The sequence below is a fragment of the Mandrillus leucophaeus genome, unplaced genomic scaffold (genome assembly GCF_000951045.1).
Source record: "Mandrillus leucophaeus isolate KB7577 unplaced genomic scaffold, Mleu.le_1.0 Scaffold397, whole genome shotgun sequence".
NCBI lineage: Eukaryota > Metazoa > Chordata > Mammalia > Primates > Cercopithecidae > Mandrillus > Mandrillus leucophaeus.
This window is the reverse complement of record NW_012104220.1, coordinates 1,971,715-1,981,481: the sequence shown is the minus strand read 5'-3', so window position 1 is coordinate 1,981,481 and position 9,767 is coordinate 1,971,715.

Here is a 9,767-nt window from a genome sequence, read left to right as displayed (position 1 = left end):
CCAGGATGGTCTCGATCTCCTGACCTTGTGATCCGCCCGTCTCGGCCTCCCAAAGTGCTGGGATTACAGGCTTGAGCCACCGCGCCCGGCCACTAAGGAATATTTCTAAATTCTAAAGTTGTATTTAGCTATAAGGTCTATGAAAACTACTTATGAATAGTTTATCAACTTTATTTAAAAAAATTGTTCATAGGAACAGGATAGGGACCATGTTAGTTCTGATTTTAATCATATTGATGCCTGGGCTCTTCATGTTTCAAAACAGTAAGCAGGAATTTTGTATGCTGATAAACAGTGATACTCTAGTGTTATCCAAGCAACATCTGTTAACAAGGCATTTTAGATCTAGAATTAAACAAAAAAAAGATATAGCTTTGTAAATTTCCCTCTTTTTCAAAAATGATGGTGGGGAGACCCAATCTGAAGAGGCTGTAGTGAGAGATGAATGCTCCAAAGTCAGAGAGTAGTGAGGAAGTAGAATAACAATATGTTTATGGGATGAGGTTGGTTGGTTTTAATTTGCATATAGTTTTACAAATGAAGGCCATTTATAATGTGTAAAGGTCCTTTATATTTCTTTTTCTGTGATATCTGTTCATGTTTTCTAATTTTCTCTCAAGTGTCTGGTCTTTTTCTTCTTTGATATATAAGCTTCTTATATATTAAAAAGGTTAGCCCTTTATCTGTGATTTGAATATCAGATTTTTTTTCCAGTTTGTACTTTGTGTCTCATCCTTGCTTATGCTGTTATTGTTATTTTTGCCAGGTAGTAGTTTCTGATTTTTTAATTAGTTAGATTTATTAATCTTTTATGGCTTTTAGATTTTGAGTCACAGGCCTTCCCATTCCTTTTTACGAATTCCAGGGTAAAGAGAGAATTCGTCCATATTTTCTTGGAATGCATTTTTTTGTTTTTATTTCTGTTTTGCTGTCATCCAGGTGGGAGTGCAGTGGTGCAATCATGGCTCACTCTGGGCTCAGCCATCCTCCCGCCTCAGATTCTGATTTATGGTAGAGAGGAGGTCTCACTATGTTTACAGGCTGGTCTCAAACTCCTGGGCTTAAGCAATTCTCCTGTCTTGGCCTCCCAAAATGCTGGCATTATAGGTGTGAGCTGCTGTCCCTGGCCTTTGTAATACATTTGTATATTCATATTTTACGTTTAAGTCTTTGGCCCATTTGGAATATTTACTAGTATACAGAATGAGACGTAGATTTAACTTTATTTTTTCCAGATGCTATTCATTTATTGCAGGGTCCATCTTACCCCACTGACTTGAGATGCTGCTTATTTGGGTCTATTTCTGGGCTTTCTATTTAATTCCATTAGCCTATCTATTCCTATGGAAATCCCAAAGTATTAATTATTGAGATTTTGTAGCATTTTTTAATATATAGAAGGTCATTCCTTACTCACTGATCTTTTAAAAATAGTTCTTCTGGTAATTCTTGTTTGTTTATTTTCCCATGTGGACTTTGGAATCATTTTGTCCTATTCCAGAAAATTGCCAATTAGTGTTTTCATTGATATTGTAATACACTAAAAAATTAGGGGCACGTGCAGTGGGTCACACTTGTAATCCCAGGACTTTGAGAGGCTGAGGTGGGCAGATAGCTTGAGCTTAGGAGTTTGAGACCAGCCTAGGCAACAAGGCAAAACTCCATCTCTGCAAAAAAAAAAAAGCAAAAATTAGGCCTGGTGGGTGTGTCTATACCCCCAGCTATCCAGGAGGCTGAGGTGGGAAGACTGTTTGGGCCCAGGAGGTTGATGCTACAGGGAGGGAGATCTCATTTGAGCCAAAATTGTGCCACTGCCCTCCAGCCTGGGCGACAGCCTGAGACCCTGCCTTTAAATAAATAATAAATAAATAAAATTAAAACTTAGGGAGCATTTACATACATTGACTTTTTCTATCCAAAAATCTGGTCTGATTTTCATTGGTTCAAGTCTACTCTTGTGTCCTGCAGGAGTGTTTTAATGTTTTTCTCATGTAAGTTTTGCTTTTTTTTTGAGATGGAATCTCATTCTGTCACCCAGGCTGGAGTTCAGTGGTGTGATCTCAGCTCACTGCAACTTCCGCCTCCTAGGTTCAAGGGATTCTCCCACCTCAGCCTCCCAAGCAGCTGGGACTACAGGCATGTGCCACCATACCCGGCTAATTTTTTGTATTTTCAGTAGAGACGGGGTTTCACCATGTTGGCTAGGCTGGTCTTGAACTCCTGACCTCAAGTGATTCACCTGCCTCGGCCTCCCAAAGTGTTGGTATTACAGGCATGAGCCACCAGTTTTGCATATTTTTATTTAATTACCCTTACACACTTTTTGTTGCGATTATGGGGGTCTTTTTCTTCTTTTATTTTGTAAGAGTATTGTTTATCTGTGTGTGCTTGTACTACATACACATAATGTGTGTATGTGTATATATATATAAAAATATATATATATATATACACACAAACACAATTTTGGTAAATTAATTTTTTTCTGCTCCCACACTTAAATTTTTTATTGTTTTTATTTTTTTGTTGATATTTTGGGTATACATATACATGTACATGTGAGGATATACATGTATATATGTATACCAAAAAATCAACTGAAAAAATGTATATTTAAAAAAATATATATTTCACTTGATTTATAGGTATATAATCATATAATATAGATGACAATTTTACACTTTTTTTTCAATTGCTATATCTTTATTTTCTGTCTTTCCTCTAGTTCCTTTGACGGATACTTTCAGCACCACATTAATTAGTAGGGGCAGAACAAGCAACCCTTTTGTCCTGTTGACCTGAGCAGGAATCCTCCAAATTTCCCTATTAAATTTGAAGCTGTGTTTGAATTTTAAAATTAATTTCTAGTCAGACATTACTACTTTGCTTCATGTGAGAAATGGAAAATTTGGTCCAACAATAAGATCCCTAAATGTCCAACAATAAGGGATTGGTTAAATACATTATGTTAAATTCATTGAATATAACAGAGCACTTACAAAATATGTAGTTTTAATCTTTTTGTCATTGAAATAAAACCCAAAGTATATGTAAGTATGCATGGAAAAATGTCTAGGAGGATATTCAATAAAAGGATCTAGGCTAGGTGCGGTGGCTCACGCCTGTAATCTCAGCACTTTGGGAGGCCAAGATGGGCAGATTACTTGAGTCCAGGAGTTCAAGACCAACCTGCACAACATGGCAATACTCTGTCTCTACAAAAAATTTAAAAAAGTAGCCAGGCATGGTGGTGCATGCCTGTGGTGCATGCCTCCTATGGGTGGAGGTTGCAGTGAGCTGAGATTGCCCTATGCACTCTAGCCTGGGCAACAGAGCAAGACTCTGTCTCAAAAGAAAAGTAAAAAAAAAAAAAAAAAAGGATCTAAAAGTTATAAGCATATAAACTGGTGATTGCTAATATAAATTTCAACTAATTTATAAAATCTAAAAATATCCATAACATTTTAGCATAATTTAAAAATGTTAGAAATTTATGAAAAACTGGCCAGATGTGGTGGCTCATTCCTGTAATCCCAGTGCTTTGGGAGGCTAAAGCAGGAGGATTGCTTGAGGCAAGGTGTTTGAGACCAACCTAGGCAACAGAGCAAGACTCTATCTCCACAAAAAATACAAAAAAATTATCTAGGTGTGGTAGTGTGCACCTACGCAGCTACTCAGGAGGCTGAGGTGGGAGGATTGCTTGAGCCCTGGAGCTCAAGATTACAGTGAGCTATGCTCACACCACTGCGCTCCAGCCTGGGAGATAGACAGATTGTGTCTCTTAAAACGAAACAAAGCAAAACAAAAACAAAAAAGAAGAAAAGAAAAGAAAGAAATTTACAAAATAAGAACTGTGTTCTTTGTTCTGGATCCCTGTTATTAATTTTTTCATAATGAAAAAATAAGCCTCTCCTGTTTAATTATGGAATGACCAGAGGTGTTTATCATATATTCTTTGCAAAATGACATGAAAATGATAGTGTAGAAAGATGTTTACAAGATATAAGCCACAAGGAAAGAGGGAATAGGAGAAAAGTCTACAACAGATACGAGATTTCAATAAATTGTAAAAGCCAGAAATTGGATAGAGTAGTGATAACTGGCTTGGCAAAATGGAAGAGAGGCTAACTTCAGTGCTTGGAGGAAACTTAGCACTTGGTGGTGCAGTGTACAGTGGGAGGCAGGGCAGGGCACAGGCTGAAAAAGGAAGATAGTCCTATAATGGTTTACTAGGCTCTTGGACCCCTGGGTCCCTTCTCTACCTCATTCAGGCAGCCTGCACTCATGCCCTCCACCCTACAACCACCACCATCAATGCAATCCCTCTATGAGGTTAGAAGTTTCTTCTCTGGAGAAAGGATTTTATCCTTTGGCAAAGAGTTCCCATAAACAAAAAGTCTAACTAGAGAATGGGAAAGAGCCCTTGGAAATGACAAATGTGTTTGAAATAGAAATTTTAGTGGAAGATAAGGTTAAGGAATTATTTTGATCAAGGATGTCTCAATCTTGGCACAATTGCCATCTGGTGCTGGAAATTCTTTGTGTGGAAGTTTGCTCTGTGTATTGTGTGATGGTTAGCAGCATCTGTGGCTACTCACTAGATGCCAGAACTTCCCCCTCTTTGCTGTGGCGACAACCAAGAATATCTCCAGACATTGCCATGTGTCTTCTGGGGCAGGGGAATCAACCCTTTCCCCCTTCTGCCCTGTTTGAGAATCTCTATCTCAGACAATAGACAAGAAAGATATGGGGATGATCAATAGGATAAAAGGACACTAAAAATAGAGAATAATATAGATGTTCCAATAATGTACTAACAAGAATTCACAAAAAGAATAGAGAAAATGGAAGGGAGGAAAATAGCAAATAAAAGAAAAAATTTGCAAATGAGATCAAAAAGATCGCTTGATATCTAGCACAACCACTGAAAAAATACCTATTGTAAGGTGCATCAATATGACATTTCAGACTACTAGGGAAAATGGAAGATTCTAGAAAGAAAAATAGGTCAGATACAGAGGAGTGGGAACTAGAAAGGCATTAGACATTTCAATGGCAACACTGGAAAAATGCTTTCAAAATGCTGAGGGAAAATGATTTTCAATCCATCTAAATTATCAGTCAGGAATAAGAATAGAATGAAGACATTTTCAGACATGTAATTACTCTAAAAATTTACTCTCTCTATGTACCTCTTCTGAGTAAGCTACTGGAGTCTGTGATCCAGCAAAATAAAAGAGTAAACTGAAAGTTGTGTGTTTGAGCACTGGAAGATATTATTGCTGGGCATTTGATAGATATGTTGAAGCATTTGTATCTAAAATTTGTGTTAGATACATTTTAATTTTATTTATTCATTCTTGTAGCAACGTAGTCTTACCAGGTTGCCCAGGCTGGTCTTAAACTCCTGACTTCAAGCAATCCTCCTGCCTTGGCCTCCCAAAGTGTTGGAATTATAGCTGTCAGCCACTGCATCCAACCTTACCTACCTTTTTTTTTTTTTTTTGAGACGGAGTCTTGCTCTGTTGCCCAGGCTGGAGTGCAGTGGCACGATCTCGGCTCACTGCAACCTCTGCCTCCTGGGTTCAAGCGATTCTCCTATCTCAGCCTCCTGAGTAGCTGGGATTACAGGTGTGCACCACTACGCCTGGCTAATTTTTGTATTTTTAGTAGATATGGGGTTTCGCCATGTTGGCCAGGCTGGTCTCAAACTCCTGACCTCAGGTGATCTGCCCGCCTAGGCCTCCCAAAGTGCTGGGATTACAGGCGTGAGCCACTGTGCCTGGCCCCTAATTGTTGATTTAAGTGAACATTGTAATATGGTTATGTTGGAAAGAAGCATGAGGGCAAAGTTGTAATGGTGGTGGGAAAAGAGCGAAATCCTCAGATATCATAAGATGTCAGTAAAGAACGTGTAAAACTGAAAATCAAGAAATGCTGTTATAAGGTTATCATTTAGGAGATGAAGAACATGGTAGGGTTGTGTGGAATGTAGGGTGAAGACAGGTGGGGAGAAGCAGGACAGGGGGCTGATGGCACTCATTGATGTTTTTTGTTATAAGCCTTTAAGAATCATTTGATTTTTCACTTATGTGTGTTACTTTCACTAAAAATAAAAATGCAAACAAAACAATACACATACATTGTAGAAAAGATATCACATATAATAAAATGCACAAAAAGAACATAGATGTCCAGAATCTCAAACATCCAGAAAACTGGTCTCAGCTATTCAAGAGGCTAAATGGGGAGGATTGTTTTTGTATTTTACAGGCTGTGTCCATAGATGTCGGGGAGTTACAGGCTGTCAGGTGATATGGTATCTGTGACTGGCCACTGTACTCCTGCACTCCAGCATGGGCAGCATAGCAGATCCTATCTCTTAAAAAAAAAACTCACCCACCCAGAGATAGCCACTGTTAATATCTTGAAATAGTTTCATCTGAAAAATGAAAGTACTTTCTAAAAAAACCTTTTGGTTTTTGTTTGTTTGTTTGTTTGTTTAGAGACAGGGTCTCACTCTGTTACCCAGGCTGGAGTGCAGTGGTGCAATATCAGCTCACTGCAGCCTCCAACTCCTGGCCTCAAGCAATCCTCCTGCCTCGGCCTCCCAAAGCACTTGGGATTACAGACATAAGCCAGTGTGCCTGGTGAAAGTATTTTTAAACACTTATAAAATCTTACAAACACTCTTAATACACTAAAACTACCAACACAGGAAAAAGTAGTGCTTGGGGTTATTCATTTTTTAGTAACTTAACCTTTCTGATCAAAATGTTTGGTGTCATTTAGTTTATATCTTCACTAACAGAGTAGAGTGGAGAATTAAGGCAATTTTTCACAATAGTTTTGCTTTAATTATATTATTTCAGAAAAAAACAGCTTTTGGTCTTAGTTTTTCAAACAATTGGTTCTATTCAGAAGACTAAGAATTTCGGAAAATAAATTCATCAGGAAAACTTACTTCATTTAAAAGAGTTTTTGGCTGGGCGTGGTGGCCTGTAATCCTGGCACTTTGGGAGCCCGAGGTGGTCGGATCACTTGAGGTCAGCAGTTTGAGACCAGCCTAGCCAACATGGTGAAACCCTGTCTCTACTAGAAATGCAAAAATTAGCTGTGCACAGTGGTACCTGCCTGTAATCCCAGCTACTCGGGAGGCTGAAGCACGAAATCTGAATCTGGAAGTCAGAGGTCGCAGTGAGCTGAGATGGCGCCACTGCACTCCAGCCTGGGCAACAGAGCAAGACTCTGCCTCAAAAAAAAAAAAAAAAAAAAAAAGAGTTTTTGTATTTGTTTCCCATTTCAAGTGTGGATAAATACTTTCATTCATCTGATCTGTTTGCTTGAACTGTTTCAGTGAATAAAAATATAAAAAGTGCAATTCAGTCTTTATACATCCCATTTAAAAGGCAGAAAAACTTCATATGGTAAATACAGAATTCTGAGAAAGTATCCTTGGAAAGGGAATATTGGTGAAACAATTAATAATAAAGATTTAATGAACTGGATGTGTGTGTGTGTGTGTGTGTGTGTGTGTGTGTGTGTGTGTATATATTTGCTCGTTTTTGAGACAGAGTTTTGCTCTTGTTGCCCATCCTGGAGTGCAATGGTGCGATCTCGTCTCACCACAACCTCTGCCTCCCGGGTTCAAGCGATTTTCTTACCTCAGCCTCTTGAGTAGCTGAGATTATAGGCATGTGCCACTATGCCTGTAAAAAATTAGCCTGGCTAAGTTTTTGTATTTTTAGTAGAGACAGGGTTTCTCCCCGTTGGTCAGGCTGGTCTCTAACTCCCAACCTCAGGTGATCTGCTGGCCTCAGCCTCCCAAAGTGCTGGGATTACAGGCGTGAGCCACTTAAAAAATAACTGGATATTTTTAAAGAGATTAAGCTACCCTGAATTTTTCAGGAAAAAATACAGTTGATGTATTATTCTACCTCCTAAGGTCACTGAGTTTTAATTAGCTTACAACTTGCAACATTCAACTACTATTTACTGAATTCCTCTCATAGCTTAGGCTTTGTCCTTGAAGTATTCACTTACATGTTCTGTATAATCTCAAAAACAATCTTGCAGATTTCATGATGCATTTGTAGAGGCCTAACATGAAGGAATATGGTGGGACATAGAGTATAGTACTATGGATTTCTGTGGGTTTACCTGGCCTTGGTTACTGCTGTTGGTGTTAGAGAATTATGCATATCAAAGATAATGATGGTGCATTTATCAGGAAAGAACAGAACTACTATCGGCCACCAGAGACAAGCATGGGAGAGTTTCTGCAGGAGGCAGTTTGATTCAGAGTCTTGAGATGACACTGTGAAATCGGTATTTTCTGGGCTGACTCCACAGATGTTCACATATTACCATCCGTCCCACAGAGAGTTATGGAATAGCTGTGTGAGTGCACAAGGTAGCTATTGCGCAAACCAAAGTTGTCAGGTACTACGCATATTGTGAAGGAACTATGATGGGACACGGTGTGGTCAAAGAGCACTGGTGCCTTGGTACGTCCTGAGAGTCTTAGGGAGAAAAAGGGGAACATGCATTTGGGGGCCTGCAGAATCTTTCTCTCTGCTTGACTGCAGGGCAGGTTTCTGTCCCTCCCTGTTCCGTGGTATAGATTTTGTCTTTTCCACATCAGTCCAGGTCTTCAAGAGTCACTACGAATTATTATTCCCATTTTATAGATGAAGAAAGTGAGCCTCAGTGAGGTTCAGTTAGCTAAAGACACACAACTCTAATAAACTGACAGAATTCCAGGTTCTGATTTAAATTCTGTTGCTCTCTCTTGAAAATAAACATGGACAGCTTATATGAGCTTTTGTGTGTGTATTTTCTGGTCTAAAGCTGTGGCAGATATGCGTGTCTTTCTGTGCATGTATATAGTAGATCAAATATGTTACCTCTATTGACATTTCTTACAAATAAATATCCTGTTATCAATGATAGTGTTTACAAATTATTTAGAACTTACCTCTTTTCAAGAAAAGGCCTTGTGATTGCTCTCTGCAAATTATAATAGCCTGAATATACCTCTTCATTATTTTGTTTTGTTTCAGACAATTATCTCTGGTTGATGCAGATCACTTGGAAGCTTTTGAGGCTGTATATAACAGGTCAGAAGATCTATTTAATGTCAAACTTTACTAGACAACTTGGAATTCTCAGCCAGCACCAAATATTCAAATCCAACTTCCACACCCCGACAGCAGAGGGGTTCCGGGTGTAGGTGGAGTGCTGGTGCACCCATGAGGGTGTTTTTCAGGAATTCCGGAGGTGGTGCTCGAGAGAACACACTTCTTCTACACACGCCCCCTACCCAGTTTGGTATGCACCTGCAGCCCCAAAGAAGAACTGGCGGGACTCGTGTGTGGCCGTGTCAGACGCGGCAAGAAAAACCAGCAGTTGCCTTTTCATCTCTTTTCTGATGATCTTACCATGAAATCCCCAGTATTCCAGCATTTAAGGCAGAATGTAAATTCATAATCTAAGAAGATTTTTTGTTACGTGGCTAGCCCAGGTACTGACCGCTGAGGGGGCGGGCTCTCACAGTTCCCCCACTGGCAAGTTTTATGACTTGCTTTGGAAAACCCGGGAACTGCACCCTCTGCCCTTGGCAAGGTGTGAGCTTCCAGGATCTCTACGCTGCGACTTCGGGTGTTAGGGTTTTTGGGCTCTTTCCCAGACCCAAGTTCCAGCACAAGAAGGTCTGCCCCGCCGCCGGCCTCGGAGCCCCGCCCACTTTGGCCAGGGTTGGAGCCACC